This window comes from Cyrtonyx montezumae, unplaced genomic scaffold (genome assembly GCF_038088225.1).
Source record: "Cyrtonyx montezumae isolate F1298 unplaced genomic scaffold, pur_monq_1.0 scaffold_21, whole genome shotgun sequence".
Lineage (NCBI taxonomy): Eukaryota > Metazoa > Chordata > Aves > Galliformes > Odontophoridae > Cyrtonyx > Cyrtonyx montezumae.
This window is the reverse complement of record NW_027071948.1, coordinates 6086981-6108466: the sequence shown is the minus strand read 5'-3', so window position 1 is coordinate 6108466 and position 21486 is coordinate 6086981. Positions and strand designations below refer to the sequence as shown.

The following is a 21486-nucleotide window of genomic DNA, read 5'->3' as shown; positions in this document are numbered from 1 at the left end:
TTGTGACCGAAGGACTGTCTGCATGAAATTTAAGCAGGAGATTTCCTCTGAAGTGGTAGGAGAATCCTTTAGGACTTCTGGTTTTAAATAGCAAGATTACCCTGCCTAGCCTTTTCTTTCTTGGATGCAAACTTGCACAGAAGTTGCCTGTAGCTGAGTCTTCTGCATGTATTTTCTGGCAGTAATCTGTGCCAGTCCTTTCATCCAGTCCATTTGGTTAACCAAAAAGCCTGTGCTTGTTGGAAGTGTGTTGCAAGGCTAAACTCTGCTCTGGAGAGAGTCCTGAAGGCACTAGGTGATGGGAAAACCTCCTCTCCATGTTGTGTTAGCTTTACAGGACTGGCTGATAGCTCCGTGTGTCAGAGGGAGGACAGTGTGCCAGAACTGGCTAGACAAGCACAAAGAGCATAGCTTGTGGGTTTTTCATACTGTCCTTCCTCTTGAGCTCGGTAGTGAGGTCCCTCTGAAGCCAGGTGGCTGTGCATGGCCAGCTTCCATGAGCTGCTTGTCATAGCTCCCTGGTGCTGATCTCCCTGCCTACCTGAAGGCATTGTGAAGGCTTTGGCAAAATGACAGAAGTGGTGGTGGGGAAATACTGCTTGTTGCTGTTTTCGGGATTGCCATTTTCAGCTAGCAGCTTTGAAAGCAGAGATGTTTAAGGCAGTCAGGAATAATTAGTGCTTCCATTGGTACTGGTGTGGCGAGCTAGTACGTGCTGTGGGCTGCAGTTGTCTCATGTTATTGCTTTTGCAGTTATTGCTTTTGCTTTTACCTGGTGGTTCCCATAGCAGCTCAATAGACAGGTAAGTACATGGTCTGAGTGGGCTGTTCAGCTAAGAGCTCCCTGTGTGCATAGTGTCCCTTGTAAAGGGACACAAGTCTTCGGGGAAGGCATCTGAGAATTGTATTAAGTTTTCTACAAGAACTGGGCTGGAGCACCTCCCCTACGAAGACAGGCTGAGGGAGCTGGGCTCATTCAGCCTGGTGAAAAGAAGGCTGCGGGGTGACCTAACTGCAGCCTTTCAGTACCTAAAGGAGCCCATAAACAGGAGGGGAGTCAGCTCTTTGAAAGGGTAGATAACAGCAGGACAAGGTTTTAAGTTGAGGAAGGGAAGATCAAGGTTGGATGCCAGAGGGAAGTTCTTTACTGTGAGAGTGGTGAGGTGCTGGAACGGGCTGCCCAGGGGGTCGTGGATGCCCTGTCTTTGGAGGTGTTCAAGGCCACATTGGATGGGGCCCTGGGCAGCCTGGTCTAGTATGAAATGGGGAGGTTGGTGGCCCTGCCTGTGGCAGGAGGTTGGAGACTCATGATCCTTGAGGTCCCTTGCAACCTAGGCCATTCTGTGCACTGAATGCTGAATGAAAACTGAAGAGCAGGTTCTTGTTTGTTGCAGGCTCAGTTCCAACAGCTGAGGTGTGCAGCAGTCTCTCAGTGAAATCCTGTAGTTGTGTATTAAATTAACTATTAAATGACCTTTTTTTCTTGCACAAGGAATAGGTGAGTGAACTGTTTTTTCAATTGGCTCTTGTGTGCATTCATGAGGGTCTCTAATTCCTAATGCTGAGTTTTGCTTAATAGCAGGTTGTGAACAGAGCTCTTGTTTCTGTTGGTGACTCCAGACACGTGGCTCTGCATCTTTAGCAGCTGCTTGGTGTCTGGAGCAGTGATCATCCCCACCTCAGATGTGTGCTCCCACACAGTCCTTCAAGTTAGCTCTGTTTGGCTGTACCAAGCAGTGATTACAGTCACTAATTGCACAGAAATGTAACACCCTGCAGGATATTTTTCCGACTGAATTAATAGACTACACTGTTAATTTTATGTGGTCAGACTGATGCCAAAATCACTGCAAGGAAGGAGATAGTAGAACAGAAGTAGAAGCATAGGGAGCACATACACAGTCTGACCAGGTCAGCTCTGTCTTCTAAATGTGTGCTGTGATTCCAAATGGTGTAAATCAGTTTGTTTTTCTGCTGTCCTGCTGACAGAAGTGAAGGCTATCAGCTGATGGGCAAGTACAGAACCTGGAGGAAAGTCCTGCCACTTTGCTTAGGGATGTGCTTGCATCACAAAGCCAAAACAAGAAGTGGTACTCTGGGGTTGGTAACTGTTGGCAGAAGAGCTGTAGGGGAACAGTCGTGTTCCTCAGTAAGAGATAACTTCAGCTCACCCTTACGTTCTGCTGATTCAGTTAATGTGTGGAAATTCCCTTGAATATAAGCTGATCTAAACTACCCCTGCTGTTTCTGTAGCTCCTGGTGCAGGCATAATCTGTACAGCTGTTGTAACTCAGGCTCGTGCTAAGATCATGTCAAACTGGTGGCTGGTTTTTCTCCTGCCAAGTGTCCCTGTGCCACTAGCAGTGTTGGAGACCTGAGTGCTTTGTTTCCCTGCAGGGCAGTGGGAAGCTGTTTTACACCTTGGAAGGAACAGTGCTGAGCTGCACGAGAGGCACGATGGGTGAATGCTTGCTGGACAGTGCAGGGGCTGCAGTGTTTGCTGTGGTAGCTTAGCTTGAACAGGGAGTCTTTCCTAATTAAAGATGTGCTTGCTGTTAAGGTTGCTGCTCCAGGTGCAGCTGGAGACTGTTTTCTTAAACTTCTGGAAGATGGATACGGAGACAGACTGGGTTCTGCTGCTTTCCCAGGAAGATGTTAATCTACCCAGGCGTATTCTTTCACTCTCTGTTCCCTGACTTTCCCAGTAATGTGCTCATTCTTGATATCAGTGCTGTGCAGTATACTTGTGTAGCCTTTACTAAAGTGAGGGCATTGTATTGTGTAAGGAAACAGAAGCACACGTACCTCTGAGGTGTGCCTGCATGTGTCTCTACCAGATGCATTTGAGCCACCTGACTTCCTTAGGAGTATGTTTGGCATTTCTCAAATGGCAACACATTGCTGGCTAAATGCTCCCTGTTGTCTAAAGGGCTTTCGAAGCAGTACACTACCTCATCTGACCTGGGGATGATCCTCTTTGTTGTTTGCACTGTGCTTGAGGTATGTTAGTGTGTCAGCCCTTCCTTTCTTAGCCAGGCACTAAGGACGGAGCTTGGATGAGTTGCAGCCACCTTGGTGGTTAGATCAGATCAGTGTGCTTCTGAAGATAATCTCCAGGCTGTTTGTGATGTGCTCTAGTTAACATCCCAGAGTGTTTCTGCAGTGTGCTGCTTAAGCTTGTGTTAGGTTTATGTTGCGAATGTGGCCTGGAAGGACATGAGGGAGGTGCCCCTGTGAGCACCCTGTGAAGGAGCCTCTCCCTGCCCTAGTGCAGCTCAGCGATGTTTCTTCCAGGTGTACAAAACCTCCATAGTCCCATGGAGAAAAAAGGCAAAAGAAAAGAGAGAAAGCTTATGTCCCTAGCATGTTTGAACTGGGTGTTGTCCTTGCGCAACTGATGGGGTTTGTGTCTGTAGGACCTGGTTGGAGTTGGTTTGTAGGGCCCCTGAAAGACACATGGTGTTACTGTTGGGTATGGTTTCACTTGGCAGATCTGCTCTTCTCATCTGCCATTTGCTCCTGTAGACACAGCTAAAAACAGACTGATTTTTGGCATGTTCCCAAGAGACAGCAATGTCCTGTTACTTGGCCACCATTGAGGTCTCATTTTGCAGCTGGTAGCAGCTGCCTCCTTTTAAAAACAGCCTGTGAGTGGGAATTGAGAGAGATGTTGTGTCAGCACTGCCCCTGACCCAGCCTTCCTGTTGCCTTAACGTGTACTAATGAGCTTCTCACTGTGCAGATATTTCACGTGGGGTGCTTCTGGGGTCCAGTGCTGGGGAGATGTGCTGCTTTGCTTTCCCCTCCCGCTCATACTCAGCGTCGTCTTTAAAACATTCCTCACTGATGTTGCTCTGCAGCCCATGGTCTGAGCCCCTGGGGTCACTGCCTGGATACTTTTGCTTCAGCAGGTATCAAGCATGTGAGAGGAAAGTACTGCTCGTTTATAGAATAATCCAGAAGTTGTTGAGAATAAATTGGTTCTAGCTGGCAGAAGGATAAGGCATCTTCTCCTGGTGATGTTTCTGTTTGTTACCTCAGTTCCTGTTGTGATCTGTCCTTTTTTTGAGCTGAATCAGTTCCTGTAACTCAGCCTGGGAAGAAAAGTGAGATTAGGGAGCTGTGACTCCTGTGAGATCCTGTTCTAAATGACTTGTCCAGGGTTGTGCAAGAAGCTAGTAATGGGGCATGGACTGAGGCTCAGCAGACAAGTTATCTTAACTGGAGATCCTGCTGCCCTGTCATAAATACACTGGCAAGTCCAGGCTCTCCTCTCTCTGGCTGTGCAAGCTGATGCAAGCAGGTGTTGGCAGTGAGGTTAAAATTAAAAAAAAAAAAAGAATTCTTTATGTGCTTGGACATGGATAAAAAGCCTGGATTAAAAAAGAAAATACCCATAGCCCATACAGAGAACACTTAGATGGGGCAGAGGAGTGACGCTCCTGACACTGTTGACAAACTTCTGTCTTATTTTGTTAACTCTTGAGTGTAGACTTACTATTTTTTATTTAGACCCAGCCTGATGCTGGTGCCCTCTGCCTGCTCCTCAGCTCTGTGTTTGTCTGATCACGCAGTATCTAGTGGCTCTTGGAAACTAGCAAAGTATTTCTGTCCCCAAGAGGAGCTCTTTAGCCTGAATTGTCTCGAGAAAGAGTATCACTGCTAAGCACTAAGCAGACACAGCCAAGGATGCTGGTAGGTCTCTGGAATTGCTTTGCAGCAGGGCACGGAGGTTGCCTGAGCTCTTACTGCTGTGCTTACCCCACCCAGAGCCATCTAAAGGGGGAGATGCTGTGTGGGGGGTGTGCTTTGAGTTACTGTGCAGCAGTAGCTGGGCAGGCAAGATTGCAGTGCTGGGAAGTGAAGTTTTTAATGCGGCCAGCCCACAAATAGTTACATTCCCAGCTGCCCTCTGGTGGTTTTGGGCTGAAAGAAATGAAAGATCAGCCTGTGAAAAGATGTCAGCCACTTACAAGAACTGCTGCAGTGTTGGGGCCAGTGCTGCCTGCACCAGGCCTAGCAGCTTCTGGGGCTGAGCTGTGCCCATAGCAGCAGCTGATAGAGTGATGTGGTGGGCATCCCTCCTACGTGGCCTGACGTGCTCCTGAGTTGTGTTGGATGGTTGGCACAACCTGATGCGGGACTAACCAAAGCAACTGAAGAGCCTAATAGCTCAGTGTCCTGCAGGTGAGCTTTGGAAGACAGGAAGTATGGGGTGAGGGGCTTCACAGCTGCTCCTCCTGGGTTCTGCTTAGAGATGGGCTTGTCTGAGGGGTGGGATTTTCCCCGCAGCAGTTAAAGGGATGGACTGTATGAAGACAGATGACATGTGGAGGAGTCACAAGTATTGCTGATGTCACTGAAGCTGGCTGCTTTTTCCTGGATAATAAGAGGTTTCTTTACAGGTCTGAAATATTAACAGTTTTCCAACTCACTGCGTGGGAGGGCATCAGCAATTCAGACTGCGGAGTGATGATGCCCCCGAAGTGTGGATGTAATTGCATGATGGAAGGGAGAGGGTTTCTGTCTCTCACACACACACACACACACACACACACACACACACACACACACACACTTAGAAGGGTTACTTTATCTGATGTTCAGTGCTGGAAAGGTGGGCTCTGCTGGCTGCAAGCAGTGTACAGTCTTTCTTGAATTAATCATGACTCCTAGAGCAGGGTCGTTGTCTCTCAAAGCAATGCAACCTCCCTTTGCTCCCAGACACATGGTTACAGAAGGGAGGAGCTTACCTTAACTTGCAGCCTTTGATCCTGAGTGTTTTGGGGAGCATCAGGTGAGTGGGGTGGTTCACTTGCAAAGGGCTGTAGCAGCAGCTGGGCATGTAGGTGTCTTGCTCCTCCCTTTCTGATGCTCTGCAAGTTTGAAGGTTCTCTCTTCCTCAGCTTCAGAAAGTTCTACGTCAATTCACTGTGGCTGGACCTAGTTTGGGTCACTTCTTTCTCAGATCTCCTTCTTCCCTCCCTGTACCATTGGCCACCCAAGTGGTGAAGTGGAACTTGAGATGCCAATGCTGCAAGCATGCCTCCCAGATCTCCACAAAGGATGGTCTGCTTGATGACTTGTAGAGGAGTTGTTTGCCTGGCCTTTCACCTGCCTGTCCTGATTCTGGGCTGTGTACCTTTTTGAAATCAAAAGAGTCAGTGTAGTGTGAGAAGTGATTCATTTTAAATGCTGCCATGGCCACAGAGTGGGGCTGACACAGGTAAAACAAACACCAAGTGTGGGCTGGCAGATCACAAGGAGTGCCTTTATGTGTGGCTTGAGAGCTGGTGTCTTTCAGCAAGGTAAGTGACTCCTTTGACCTTCGAGGAGCATTTCATCTATCTCAGTCACGGCTGGCAGGCACAGCCAAGCCAGCTCCTTCCTTCACGTTGTCCTGTCATACCTGTTGCATCCTTAAGGTGACAGATCCACTCTGCCTGCTGTGTCACCTCACTGCAAGGATGGGGGTGATGCTTTCCAAGCCTCCAGCACATTTCAGTGATAGATTCCACATCTGCTCCCCGGTCTGTTTTCCTTCTTCCTCGTGTGCCCTTCCGTGTCCTCTCCCATGGCAGAGACAGAGAGGAGTGTGCATGCATTCATGCAAATAAAGCTGCTCCTGTTGCGTGCCTGCAGCATGTGGCTCCCTGAACTCGGTCCTGCATGGTGACAGTGTCCCTTGCACTGCTGGTAGGGGGTTCTTTGCTTTGGCCTTTGGAGCCTCGGTTACCTTCATCTGGTCTAACCAGCGCAGAGCGACTGCAGCTTTCCAGCTGCTGAGGGTGACTGGAGCTCAAGAAAAAAGCCTTTTCCATAATGCTGTGTTCCTCTGTGCCCAGTTGGCAGGGCTCTGGGGTTAACCCAGGCAGGATCGAGGGATTTACAGAACTGAGGAGCGCCTTAAGTGTTCTTGAGGGCAGAGAGATGAACCTGGCAACTTCTGATGAAGCTGAGCTGCCTCTGCTGTGACAGTGTGAGCAGTATTTTTACAAGAGTGTGGTCACTGGAGAAGTCAGGACTCACGGCAGAGCAGGATTCTTGCCTGGAGCTGGACGACCTGAAGCAAGAGACGTGTTTTCTGATGCCTCAGTACTTGTGCATGGATTTGTTCAGAATGTGGCCCCTTGGTACTGTTCTTACTGAGTGAGGCGGCCTCATGTTGTGGCATGCAGTTGTCCTGCCTGCTGTTCAGACTCCCTGCACTGTGCCCTTCTGATCCCTGAAATTTTGGAGACTTTTTTGCAAGAGGAGGAGCTGGTTTGTGCCAGTGGCTGAGAACATACCTCACTCAGCCAGCACAGGAGAGCTGGGTGCTCATCCAAGGCGGATACATCTGCACTGCTGTCCACGTGTGCTTTGGGTATGCCTGACCCATGGGAGATACGGGTCAGATTTCCCAGCAGGTGTGAAGCTCTGGAAGGGCTGCTGTGAGCCCCCTTCTGCCTGGCGCTGAGAGCACTGAGGTTCCAACCATCATCTGGGGAGCTGGGGCAGGGTGAGGCGAGGCCAGCAGTGCTGCTGGGACGTGTTGCCTTCCATCCCCAGGTGAGGATTTGGAGTTTGCTGTACTTGTCCTCTGCTGGGGCTGCTGTCCTCACTGATGCACCAGAGGCAGCAGGCTTTATTTCTTTTCAGCTAAGGAAAAGGGGGAAATAAAAATGAAGGAAAATAAGTCTCTTATGGCAAACCAGGGCTAATTGTCCCAAGAGGTGCTTATGAAACTGGCACTGACTGATTTTTAAAGCCCAGTAAAAATAAACTTTGAAATGTTTTGCGCAATATATTTTTTCTTTCCTTATTTGACAAATACTGATCACCCTGATTTGGTATGTGCTTGAATAACAAAGATGGTAATTTGTCACCTACTTCACGGCGGGAGAACACATGGGGACAGAGTCGGCTGCAAGAAATAATCTGGGATTTCTCACTGCTGCTTGGCCTGTGGGTCCTGCGAGCCCTTGCAACACCATCCTGTCAGCTGCAGTGCTGTCATTCCTGTGTTTATTGTAGCTTTTCCTGGGATCTGGTCCAGCATCTGGGACAGAGGTTTTCTGCTGAGTGTGGGGTGGCCGTGGCTCTGTTGCTGGAGCTGTGGGTGAGGCTGAGAAGGACTCGAGGCAGTGAGGTCTGAGGAAGGTGGTGTGAGCCTGGCCCCTGACATCAGCAGAGCCCACGGGAAACTCCCAGGGGTCTCATGTCCGTGGTCAGCTACGGGGCTGCAGGGGTGAGCAAGGTTCTTATCCCTGTTTCTTGCAGACTGCTGTGTAAGTTTTGTTGACCTGAAAGGAGCAGGTGAAGACCAGTATGTAGGTGCAGTATGGTGTTGTGAGAGCGTGTCCCTGTTCCAGTACATCCCACCCAAGCCCTGTGCTGTCACAGGTCATCCCTGGGAGTCCTGAGGAGATGAGGGGAGGGTTCCTGTTATTTCCTGCTGGTGCTCTTCTCTCATGTCTTGGTTCCCCCTTTGCCTTCCCCTTGTATTCTGACCCCATTCCTCTTCTCTGTTGTATCTTTAACCCCTTCCTTCCTCCTGCCATGTGTCCAGTTGCTCTCTTTCCACCTGCCCCATGCAGCTTTCCTCTCCTCTCTTCCCTGTGCCCCAGTTTTGTCCCTTGCCCTCTCGTGCTGCATCCTGAGCCCTCCCTTCCCCAGTGAGGCACCTGCTGCTGGGAGCAGTGCCACAAACATATCCGACCCTTGGTGGGGCTGAAGCAGCACCAGCTTGGCAGAGCTTTCGCAGAGGCTGGGATTTGGTACTGTTGTGGTTTGTGGGTTTTTTTCCTTTCCCTTTTTGGATTCCAGCACTGCTCTAGAGCCCTTTCCAAGAGGTGAGGCAAAAGTGATCAGTGTTATGTTTGCTCAACCTTAACTACAGCTGTACAAACTTTGTTTTTCCTCCGTAGGAATTATTACTCTGGTAAAAATTAGAACAGTTTACTTGTTAGTGCCATTACATAGAATCATATGTTGTTCTTTCTTTCCTAGTTGCCCCTCCCTCCTCACCCAGGCCCCTTTTTTAATGAAGACACTGCATTTGGGTTCTGGGGCAGCAGACCCTTGTAGACCTGTAGAGCCCAAATGATAGTGAATTAAGCTAACAGCCAAGCTGGCTGGGAACGCAGTGCAAATGTTAAAGCCATTTCCTTTGAAATGGCCGAGTGAGAGAATAGAAAATATTACTCTTACTGTTTAGTCTCTTCTGCAAGCAAGCAAAGCAGATGTCGTGCAGGTGGCATCCTTCCTTTGCTGAGATGTGAGCACCTCAGCTGTCCTGGGGTGGGTATTCAGGCTCCTAGCACACAGGTAGGAGTTGTAACAGGGTTGCCCTGATGGATGTTGTCTTCTCCCATGGTGTTATCTCTGGAGCTGAAGTTGTATCCTGCTCCAACCCCGCTGCCTGCAGTGCTTTGCTAAACAGCAGTGGTGACTGAACAAGCCTGACTTCATGATCTCATAGCGACAGGAGAAGGGAGGAGGGATGGTTTTAAACTAATGAGGAGATGTAAATTTGATATTGGGATGTCCTGGCACAGGCTGCCCAGCCATGCCCCATCCCCAGAGGTGCTCAAGGCCATGGATGGGGCCCTGATCTGCTGAGGGCAGCCAGCCCACAGCACAGCTTGGACCGGGATGGCATTTAAGGTCCCTTTCAAGCCAACCATTCTGTGGCTCGACTAAATCAGTTTCTGTGCCAGTCCTGTACCTGGTGGGGCTTTGTGCCGCAGGGCAGTGCCTCTGTGCAGGCTTTCCCAAGCCCACTAGATGGCAAACACGTAAAAGGTTTGCTCCTCTGCTCCTGGCCGGGGCCAGGCCCTGTTTGCAGTGCCAAGAAGCAGGCTGCATGTGTTGTTTTTTTCCTTTTTTTTTTTTTTCCTGGGGGCGGTCTGTACCAGCAGCCACCGGCTGTAGGTCTAGTGCAATCATTTACATTTCCAGCTCCTTTGTATAACATCAATACTTGAGAGTGTACAAACTGCTGAGCTGTTTACAACTGTGCCGGGGCTCCGCCGTCAGCAGCGTGCGCCTGCATTAGCAGCGTCCAGCTGGGCTCAGGCTGCTGCTGGACTGCAGGGAGCAGCCCAGGCTCTGTTGGTTTTGGCTTCCTCCAGCTGAACCCGGCCCTGGTTCAGGAGGATCAGGAAGAAGAGAAGCAAGGGGTTTAACATGGGAATTTGTTTCCCCTGATTTGATGTGCTCCAGGTTTTCCCTGCGTCTCCCTGGATGCTGGGCGAGCTCATCTGTCTGCTTTTTGTATTCCAGGCTGTGTCCTTGTGGGGTAATTCCTGCATGGGGACGAGAGGGCGAGCAGAAAGCACTGGGTCTCTCTCAGGTGCCCCTGTCCCCCTGTGATGCTGCCCATGCACCTATTCCCTTTGGTGCTTTCCTTGATTCTTTCCCGGGCTGAACATGGTGAAATTGGATGGGATGAACTTGTCCCTGCAAGCTGCCAGAATGGTGCTTCTTCCCAGGTTTGGTTTCTGGAGCTTTTCATGACCTGGGCAGCATCTTCCCTTCACACGAGCTGGGACTTCTAATAGTTCAGCAAAACTCTTGGAGCATCATGTGCTTCCTGAAAGTAAGGAAGTGTGAATCTACCAGGTCGATGTGGGCCGTGCAGGGCAGAACTGCTGCTCCTCAACAGCACCTATCCACAGAACCTGGGAACATCTCTGCCTCTGCAGCATTCAAAACGCCAAATTGAGGAGCTTGATGGATGCAGATGCTTAGGTTGCCTGAAGTGCTGCCTTTGAGAACCCTTCCAGCCTTCAGTTTGTATCTTGGGAGGCTGAAATACCTTTGAAAAACTGTCTGTAGTGCCTGGGCATAGTGTGCTGCTGTGTCTGTAGAGCAGTACTGCTTTGGGAAGCAGAACTGTGTTGCTTAGGGGGCTTCTGGAAATGTGAGCTTTGACCCTGTGCCCTGTTCAAGCCCATCCTGCTCCTGGTTTGCCTTGGGGCTGTCTGTCTGCTGGCTCCAGTGCTGCAGAGAGACCCAGCTCTGAGATGAATGCTTTGGATGCACACCTAGCCTGGGGGAAAGTTCTAGGCCACTGGATGCATCCACAGAGCTGGGGGGGGGGGGGGGGGAGCATCTGTGGATCCAAACAAAAAAAAGCTAAATTGACTATGAACGCAGGAAACACATTACTATGGTGCTGTAAGGATCTGCTTTTTGCCCAGCTCTCTCAGCCCTGTGTCGGTGTGCCTGCCCTGCTGCTTTGCCCCTGCAGGGAATTTGCAGAGGAGGAGCACCTGCGTTTTGATTCCTGCCTTGACCTCACTCCCGTTAAGTGCCTGCCCCGTGGTCCGTACGCTGCTCCTGTCTGTTTCATTCTGGCATGGCTCCAGCCTGGGTTAATCTGTCATACAGTTTTTAACCAGCCCACACAGACAATAAAGCACCTCCAGACTCCATCCCCTCTCCTGTCCCAATTTGGGTGTGAGAACAATAGTTCTGTCTAACAGACCAGATTTCATTCTCTGAGGAGATTGCAGGTTTGCTTGCTGGAGATAACCAAGTTAGCTCTGTTATCTGACAGGCTCTAGCTCTGGAAAAGCATCCGTTTATTTTTGTGGTATTTAAAAAAGGAATGTGTTGCTCACACAATCTGCTGTGAATGTCCTGCGTGGGTGCCAGCCTCCAGGAGGGAGCAGGCGAGGGCTGTGCCTGCTCTGCTGCGTGGGGCAGGGTGTCTGGGCTCTGCCTGTGCTTCCCAACAGCAGAGCAATGGGGTTTGGAGGGGGGTGGAGCAGGTGAGCTGTGAGTATCTCCAGAGAAGGAGTCTCCACCACTGCTCTGTGCAGCCTGATCCAGGGCTCTGCCACCTTCTAAGTGAAGACATTTTTTCTCATGTTCAAATGGAACTTCTGGGTTCCACTTTGTGCCCATTGCCCCTCATTCTGTCGTTGGGCGCATCCCAACAGACCCTGCCCCCATCCACTTGCTTCCCACCCTTCAGATATTTATCTCAGATCCTCTCAGCCTTCTCTTCCCTGTGCTGAACAGCCCCAGCACTCTCAGCCTGTCCTCATACAGGAGATGCTCCAGGCCCCTGTCATGTTTGTAGCCCTCCACTGGGCTCTCCCCAGCAGTTCCCAGTCTGCCTTGAACTGGGGAGCCCAGCACTGGGCCCAACTGCTCCAGATGTGACATGCCCAGTGCAGAGCAGAGGGGAGGAGAACCTGCTGGCTGCGCTCTGTGTGATTCGCCCCAGGGTCCTATTGTCCTTCCTGGCCAGCAGGGCACACTGCTGGTTTATGCTCACCCTGTTGGCCACCAGGACACCCAGATCCCTCTCTGCAGAGCTCCTTCCAGCAGCCCAGCCCCCAGCCTGCACTGGCGCATGCAGTTGTTCCTCCCCAGGTGTAGGACTCTGCATTCGCCCTTGTTGAACCTCATCAGGCACCTCTCCTTTGGGGTATGGGGAGCACATAGGTAGTGATGCGTGAGAGCTACAACTGCTCTATTCCCATGCTTTTGCACCAGATGGGTGTTATTATTGTCTTGGGCCTAGTTAGCACATGTCCAACAGTGCACCTTGTTGGTTCTGCGAGGGCTGGGGTTGCAGGGGAGGTCCCACATGTTGTAGGGTGCTGGGCACCAGACCTCTTCCTTGCTTGGTGGCTTAGGCCCCAGGCACACAAGAAAAGCTGGGGGGGATCAGGGCTCCTTTTTTGGGGCACCCAAGCTGTGTGGCAGCTTTCCACGTTGGCAGAACTTTTAGTGGTGTCTGTATTCAAAGTCACCGAGGCTTGAGGTCTTGGAGAATGGGGACCACTAAGAGGGGAGCATGAAAACAACCCCACTGGAGGAGCTCCTGCTGGTTCTGATGACCCATGGTAACATCTCAGGACCAGTGTGCTAGTTTAGGAAGGGCTGTGTCAATGTGCTTTGATTTCTGGGAGCAGCTCATAGAAGCTGTGCTCTGATGTGCAGCTGGGTCTGTTGGACTTTGACACCATCCTGCCCCAAAAGCTCCTGAACTTGCTGCCTTTGCTTGCCAGCTCACTCCTCATCCACGTCTCTCCTGCAGGCTGGTTTGAAAGCACTGCTGCAGCAGCCTTGTTGTGATGCTGCTGCAACAACACGCTCTCTGCTTCCTTCCTGCAGCTCCCACTGTCCTTGGCATCACCGAGCACTATCAGAGTGCCTTGGCTCCTAGGCACATGGCTTCACTTGCTGCAAGCCCCTTTCCTCCCCACCAGGCTCTTGCATAGTGCATAGGGATCACAGGAAAGATTAAGGGCTTAAACAGATAGCAGGCTTAATGGCTTGACCCCAGGACCTCTCCATCACCTGCGTGGTGCAGCAGCCTGTGGGTTTCCTGGACACACACAGGTGTGAGAATGCATCTGGAGCCAGGTGTTGCTCTGCTGGAGATCTCTGGCTGTGTGTTGCTACAGGGCTTGGGCAGGATGGGCAAGCAGTCTGAGTGTACATGAGGGAGTACTGTGGAGGCAGAGGTTTGTCCTTTTCTCTGTGTTAGGTGGGGATGTGGGGCTGATTTTTGCTGAAGCAATGCTCATCTCTCATAGTGGGTGCCCTGGCACAATCCTGCCTGTGTCCAGGCTTGGTTGATGGGTGGGGGATGAATGACCACGGGTACTGGAGCAGCAAGGAGCTGGAAATCAGCAGGGGTGTCATGTTATTTCTCCTTGAAGCCTGAGCATAGCTTGCCCTGAAGTCTGCCTCCTGCCTTGGCCCTATATCCTTGGTATGTGGGTGCTGAGAGTGCTCGTGCACCGCCCTGCTGCAAGATGAGGGTCCCTTTTTTCTGACACTGCTGTTCTCAGCAGCAGCAGCTGCTGGGTTTATGGTGAGGGATCTCAGGAGTGAAAGCTGTGTGGCCCTGGTCTGGGCTGTGCCATTGGGTTGCTATGCCTTGGTGCAGGAGGATCCTATAAAACAGGGTCAGGTGTATCTAAACAGAGTGTCTGTTCTGGGTAAGACAGAGGGGGTTGATTTGAACTCTGCCAACATCTCGACCTCAAAATCACAATGAATCTGAGGAGAGACGGGCAGCTCTGTGTGTACTGCAGCACCACGAGCTGCAGACAGGAGCAGGAGCTGTTGGGTGAGTCCCAGAACCCTGCTGGGGGCTGTCACCAAGCCCGGGAACATCCATGGCTCCAGGTAGGACAGAGTGAACCTCGGGACAGTGTGGTGATTCACTGCCCCACATCCCAGTGCTGCCTAAGCCTGGCAGCAGGGACCAATGCCGAGGCAAAGGGGCTCAGCAGCGTTCCCCCCCCCGGTTGTTATTTCAGCTGCTGGAGCCTCAGCAGTGCCTGCACACGGCCGACAAACACCACGCAGGTGCTGTTTGCAAGTGCCTTCTCCCCTCCGTCTCACTCAGCCCCGAAGCGCTGCTCCATGGGGGCCACAGTCAGGGACTCCCTTGCTGCCCAGCCCCTTCCCTCCCGGTCCCCGAGGATGAGTGGGGAATACTCGAGTCCTTGTTGCCTGACTCCGCGCTGACCCGTGCTGCTAACAGAGCCTGCCTTTCTGCTGGCTGCGGAGCCGGAGGCAGCGCGAGCGGCCTGGCCACCAAACTCCAGGCCTCCGGGGCTGCCTCTTAACCTGGAGGAGCAGTGGGTTATTTGTGTTGCTCTTGGCAGGGATGCCCTGGCCTTCTAAAACACAGAAGTGAATGTGCACGGAGGTGTGGGGCGCAGGCCAGCACGCGCTGTTTGTGTTGGACCCGCCACGCGGGGAATTAGTTCAACCCGGCTGCTAATTGCTTCTGAAGTGCGGGGCTCTGTCGAATGGACGCGGACATGCGACATGCACAGTGAGCTCAGCCCAGGGGGAGGCTGCCCCTGCTCTGCTTTGCTCAGACCTCCTGGGACCCCACTGCTGTCTTCCACTCTTGGTGGTGTCAGCCCCGCTGAACCTGCAGGGAGTGGGGGTATCCCAGCCCCGATCCAGCTCTGCAGGAGCACTGGGCTGGACATGTGATGCTATGCCATCTGCTTTAGGCTGCAGGGGGGGATCTGGTGGGGATGAAGCAGGAAAGCAGCAGCAGGAGGCTGATGGCAGCCCTATGTCGCCCTGTTTGTCTCTTGTCCTTCAGGGCAGCTGCCCTCATGCCATCTCCCTGCCCCATCCCCAGGCTCTCGTGCCTGCCTGTGAACCCCTGTGCTCTGAGTTGGATGAGGGGCTGGGAAGGGCGAGGGGTGGAAGAGGAGGATTTTTGCCCTGCAGAAGAAGCTGTGCGTGTCACCTCCTTGTACCTGGTCCTGCTGAAGCTTTGAGCACAGGGTGGTGACACAAAGGGCTCTGATTTCTGTCCTCTGTGAGTCCAGATGTGCACGGACAGGAGAGGAAAGGCCTTGGAAGCACCATCCCCGTGTGTTGTGTGTGGCATTTCAGAGACCTCCAGCAGTGGCTGCGTGTTGTAGGATGGTGTTTCCTTTTGCTATCTGGCCACAACGTGGTTCTACATCATCACCCTTCAGGAGGACAGATTGACAGCAGTTGCCTGCAGCCTCAGCTCACCATTCTTAGGGTGGAAGGACGCTGGAGACCTATCCTTTCCCAGAGCTGGATGGGACCTGGAGAAGCTGCCATATGTGATTGTGTCCTTCAGAACGGGTCTGGAAAGGGACCATCAGCCACCCCAGCATCTTTCCTGAACTATGGCATCCGCCTCAGGGATGTGCAGGGTGAGGCTGAGGACAGAAATCTCTGGGCTGGCAGAGGACCCTGTGGGGACATTAAGAGCTTGGTTTCTGTCCCATTCACTTGCTTTGAGACTCAGCGGACTGAAGTAGGCTGTGTCTCCTGCTCCTTCATCCTCTTCCACCCCTTGCTGCCTCCCTCCCCCCCTTCCCCCTGCTCTGGGTTAGAAGTTGTCATTTAAAGCCCAAACTCCCATTGTCCAAACTGGGATTAAGCACCATCTGTGCAAACTTTTGAGGCCATTTCTGTGACTGGGAGGAAACAGATGACTCAGAGAGACATTGCGACACAAGGTCGGCAGTGACCCGGGGTTAAGTGGGTGGATCTGAGCAGCCCTGCTAGCTCAGCCTGCTGAGGCACATGGCAAGGGAGCCAGCAGACTCTTTTGGGAGGTGGTGGGGTACCCCCTGACTGACAGATGTTTCTGAATTGCATCAGGTACTGAGCTTTGGTCCACCTGGTCCCCCTGGTGGGATGCTCAGTAGGACTCAGCGTTGGTACAGCAGGATGATGTTTGGTGTTGGTCTCCTTGTAGCGTGTATGGAGGGCTGCTGGCAGCTCTGGACCCATGCAGGGAGTGTGCAAAGTGGCTGATGGCCCTGCAAAACCCTTGACTTAGCAAACTGACCCTCCTTCAACACCAGTGTCCCGAAGGAAGAAGTCTGGGAAAAGAGCAGATATTTAGGTCATTCCAGCTGGGAAGTCTGAGGGGATCATCTGCTTTGAAGGACTGTGATTGCAGGAGGTGGATCTGGATCCTAAATAGGGCATACAGCCATGTCCAAGGGGCAGAGCAGTGAAGGTGATCAGCGAACTGATTTTTGTATGCATGGAGAAAAAGGAGTTTCTAGCTTACAACTTTTTCCCCTATGTACTGTGCATTTGTTGCTCCATTGTGAGTAGTTTCTGGTTCACCAGGATACCACTGATGTGCAAGGGATGATGATGCTGGAGCAGCTCACCATGAGGGCAAGGCAGGGCTGGACTTGGAGCACTGGCAGTGATATGGAAAGAGTGCCAGGAACACTCTCCTCATTTGAGATCAGGTTGCTCAGCTCCTGCTCTCGGTGCTGTCCTTGCCCATTGCATTTGGATGGAGAACTGATACGATGAATGTCAGCTCCCTGCTCTGCTGGGATTGTGTCTGCATCTGAATCCAGGATTCTGTGCACACGCAGAAGGCCAATGCTGAGAGGTGGCAGCTGGGGCAGGAAGTGTTAGAGAAATAAGTAGCCCTCAACTAGAAGCTGTGATTAAGACAGCTTTACGCCCCGAGTCCAACCTGAACAGTTACAATAACCCCAGAGGTTGGTGAAATTATTAGGCAGAGTTGAAGTAAAATGATATGAAGATAATGCTAAGGCAGGTGAGATTTTGCTTGGCTTAGTGCACAAAGCCCAGAAGAAAAGGAAAGGAAAGAATTTCCCCTGTGAAAATCTCATCTGGTTCCATTTCCAGTGACAGTCAAAGAGTTAAAGTGATATGTTGGGAGTTATGAGTGTTTATCTAAAAAGAAAAGTGGCAGGTGAAAGGGATAAAATAACACAGTTCTTAAAGCAATGCAATATGTTCGAATTATCCGAGGATCAGAGCTGGAATTTGGAAGGTAATATTGGATAGAAGGAAATGGGAGATGGAGACAGAAATAGGATGGGGAAAAACAGCTCGAGGTGGCTTCCCCATTGGTTGCTGCAAAGGAAAAACAAAGAGGTTGGCATTGCTAGGACCACTGTGAATTTGTTTATTGGAGGGGATTTTTATTGCACTTTCAGAATTAAGCTCAGGGCCTCTGCTATGTCAGGGTGCAGAGCAGACCCTCTTGAGCTGAGTTTGGCTGGAAAAACATCTGCAGTGTGTTCCTGCATGCGAGAGCACTGCTGGAAATATCTGCTGTGCTCGGGTGATCTGTGCAATGACCACTGCTGCCACTGGCTGATGCTGAGATCCTTCCCTTCACTCTCATGCTCTCTGTTCTTCAGGCATTGGTCCTCACCAGGAGCTCAGCTTTTCCCGTGCTGATTGCTCAGACCTGGTGGATCTGTAGCTCACGATGGCTGAGAAACTTGGCAAGGGTTTGGGTCAATGCCTTCACTCTGGCCAAGGAATTGTGGGTTGTCTATGAACCTCTGCCGGTACAACAGTGTGCACCAACTTATTTTAACTGAGAAAAAAAAAAAAAGATTCAAGAGCAGAGCATCACTGGTGCATTGCCCTCCCAAATCTGCAGGCACCCAGTGAGGGATCCAAGGTGCACCATTGTTGTCCCAGCTTTTTTTATCAGTATGACTTTCCCTCACTACGGCAGGTGCAAAATTGAGACGGCAAAGTGACTTTATTGAGGAAAAAAGACACAAAGGACTGATTTATTTTGCATCTAATTCAGGCCTGAGGCCCTCCCAGATGTTCTGGGTTTCTTGGTGGAAATAAAACGGCTGCACGTTTTCCAGCTGGCTGCAGAAAGTGCTGCCACCAGGCCAAGTCCCAAGTGAGATATCTGCATGGCTTCCACTGCTGCTGTTTCACTGTGATTGCTCAACCATTTCCCATATTCATCTCTAAACTCATTTTTCTTAAGAGTGTTATGGAGGAGGTCCTGTTTATCCTGTCCCAGTCCTCTTGAGCATATGCATCTTTCTCTTGTGTGGTGGTTGCAGGTTTTCCTCCTACTTTTGCCCCATTGATTCCTTGTTCATCCTCTCCCTCTTCCCTTCCCTTCCCTTCCCTTCCCTTCCCTTCCCTTCCCTTCCCTTCCCTTCCCTTCCCTTCCCTTCCCTTCCCTTCCCTTCCCTTCCCTTCCCTTCCCTTCCCTTCCCTTCCCTTCCCTTCCCTTCCCTTCCCTTCCCTTCCCTTCCCTTCCCTTCCCTTCCCTTCCCTTCCCTTCCCTTCCCTTCCCTTCCCTTCCCTCTCCTCTCACAGTGCCCTGACCCTGACACTGCTCTAAGCATGTTTTATATTTCCGTGTTCTCTTTGGACATGTTGTTTTATAGCCACATTTTGAGTTTGAGGACATCTACAATCCTGCCACATTTAGTTTTCTGCACATCTTCCTTCTCACTCCGTAGCTCAGCTTGCAACTGTTTGCAGTACAACGAGGTTTCCTGAAATGTCTTTTCCAGAAGCAGCCTGAAAAATCCCTTTTATATTTTGTAGTTCTTGGGTTCAAGAAGCATTCATTGATAAACTTACATGCAACAAGTTTCTGCCTGTCAGAACAGCTGAGGTTTTGAGGTCGGGAACTGTGTGTGCTGTCAGGTGCCCCATCTTGTGGTTTTCTTTGGTGGAAACCATTGATGAGAGGGAAGATGTGGTTGCACTTTGGTTGTGCTTCATTCCTTCCCAGGTCGTTTTCCTTGAGAAACACATTGTGCTTCTCTTGTTTCTTGACCAGCAAGGCAATGCTTGGACTTATTAGTAAGTGGCCATCCTGGTTCTGGTTCCTGGTCTGTACTCCAGTAGTCACGGGTGAATGGAGGTTCTCTAACTGGTTCTCTGCTCACTTTGGAAAGGGCTGGAGGCAGTGATCAGACCCTCTGCAGAGTCTGGCTGCCACACAGTTCTTAGAGCCTGGATCACCTGAAGAGACAGGACTTCATGTTTTCCAAACCCTTCCTTGCTAGCTCCTACTAGATGGTTTTCACTTGTCTAGTAAAAACTCTGATATCTTGAGACTGAAACCGTAGGATGTTCCTCTTAGATACAGAGAGCAGCTGGGCTCTCCAGCCCTTCCTCTCTGCTTGGAGCACACAGCCCAGCCATGACCCATTCAGCTAAAGTGTCTTTTTCTCACTTTCCCATGAACCAAACTCCTCAGGAGACATCAGAGAGAAAAAGGATTACCCTACAGCAGCATGGACAGAGCCATGAGAACAAAGGGACCGGGAACATCATCCACTGCCAACCCCAAATGTGAACGGTCAAAGCTGGGAAGGATTTTCCTGCCCAGTCAGACCGGTGAGAACCCTGGTGGGAGGAGAGCTCCCTGCTTCCTGGCGTGTGATCTGTCGGGATCCGCGGGGCCTGGTGCTGGATGCCAGAGGGACGTGGTGCTCAGCTCCAGCCCCTTCCTCCTGCTCAGTCTCCATGGGGTGTTACAGTCCAGCCTAAGGCAGGTTGCACAATTTATTTTCCTGTACTTAAGGCAGGATTTTGGCAGGCAGGGGTGGGAGGCCTCTCCGAGGAGTGCTGGCCAGGCTCCCTCCTGCTGCCATGGGATCACGCTGCTGTCAAAGCTGCAGTGCTGTGCTGGACACCCAAGCAGTGCTCTCCCCACTGTGGGTGCTTCTCTGTCTAACTGGAAGAGGCCCATCCTTTATGGTGGGCAGCTGCAAGGAGATCTCATTCTCTTCTTCTGTCTGCCCACACAGGGAGAAAAGCATCTTTCCTCTCTGGTCCTCTCCTCCTGTGTGTGCTGTCTCCATCATCTACCTTCCCTACAGCTGATGGATGTAAATGCATTGCTTTGCAAGGAGGGCAGCAGGGTGTCTGAGTGCACCAGGGCAGGAGGATGAGATCGCTGGGAGGGAAGGGAGCGTTCCCAGCCAGCAAAGGGCACTGAAGTGGTGTGGCCAAAGCAGCTGGAGAGAAATAAGAGCTCTGCCCATGAGCTTGGCCATGTCCTGCTCATCCTGGAGGACAAGGAAGTGGCAAATGTGAAGCCGGGAAGGAAGGAAGGAGCAGCTGAGATTGGGCGCATGTTGACACACAGAGGGAGAGTTGTTCAGAAAGGAGCAGAGATGGGGGTGAAGTTGGGAGGTTTGGAAATGGGAAAAATCATGGCGTTACCCATGAAGCAGGGTGGGGAGGACTTGGAGGGGACATTCTGTTTTCGCCATGGTGATCATCAGTGGGACATCAGGAAGGTTTATGCGTTGGGGTGGGGATGTTGGCCCATGAGACCTCAGAGGAGAGAATGAGCTCAGCAGGGAGAGGGTGGCAGAGGGCTGTGCCCAGCCTGCAGGGCTGGCACGGGGAAGAGCATAGGGATGGGCTCTTGGCTGAAATGCAGCAGGCAAGTGACACTGGTGGTGTGGGACAGGCGGCAGCAAGTGGAGTCTTAGAGGGATCTTCATGACTGTGCTGTCTCCTCCACCCTCCAGCCCAGTGCATTCACCAAGAGTTCCCCATGTTTGCTGGACTCAATGGTCTTAGAGGTCTCCAACCTCACTGATTCTACGTAGAGGAGAGAAATGACACAGCCTTGCAAGGGGCTCCATCCAAGGTCACAAAGGAGCTGGCAGCTCTCTGTGCCTTGTTTCACTGTGGGGTGAAGCGTGTCTCTGTTCCACTGCTGTGCTGGGAGCTGCTGTGGGGGAATGGAGATGGTGTTCGGGCTGGGAGGAGGCAGGACTCAGTGCCCCCTCTGCAGTGCTGAGAGCTCTACTTTGAGCTGAGGACTCCTGGAGAAGACCAACACAGCTCAGAGGAGTCTGACTGCTAGGAGAAAAAAAAACAACAACCATGGCTAATTCAGCACAAACTCATTATTTAATAGACAAAGTCAATATGAAAAAAGGCATTTCCCTTCCCTCCACAAAATTTACAGTTATGAGAAGAGCCAGAGAGCTGCAGAGCCAGGCTATCTCTGGGTGACATTTACAGGGCTCAGCTTTCATCACGGCTTGAAAAAAATCCCATGTGCAGCGATTATCTACACACTGATCTGGATTGTCTTGTTCAGCTTTGGCCCTCATCCTAGATGGACAAGGAGCAGAACACTTGGCTAGTGGCCTGAGGTCTGTGGCCTCCTCTGCATGAGCTGGGAAAAGGAGGAGCAGTCTCCAAGGTACTTGAGAACTTGCA

At 51.4% G+C, this 21486-nt stretch overlaps 1 protein-coding gene across 1 annotated transcript in view; it reads left to right on the top strand.

Moving 5' to 3' along the window:
* Positions 1-21486, top strand: part of CUNH1orf50 (chromosome unknown C1orf50 homolog) — a 348220-nt gene that overhangs the window by 29391 nt on the left and 297343 nt on the right. The window lies entirely within an intron of this gene.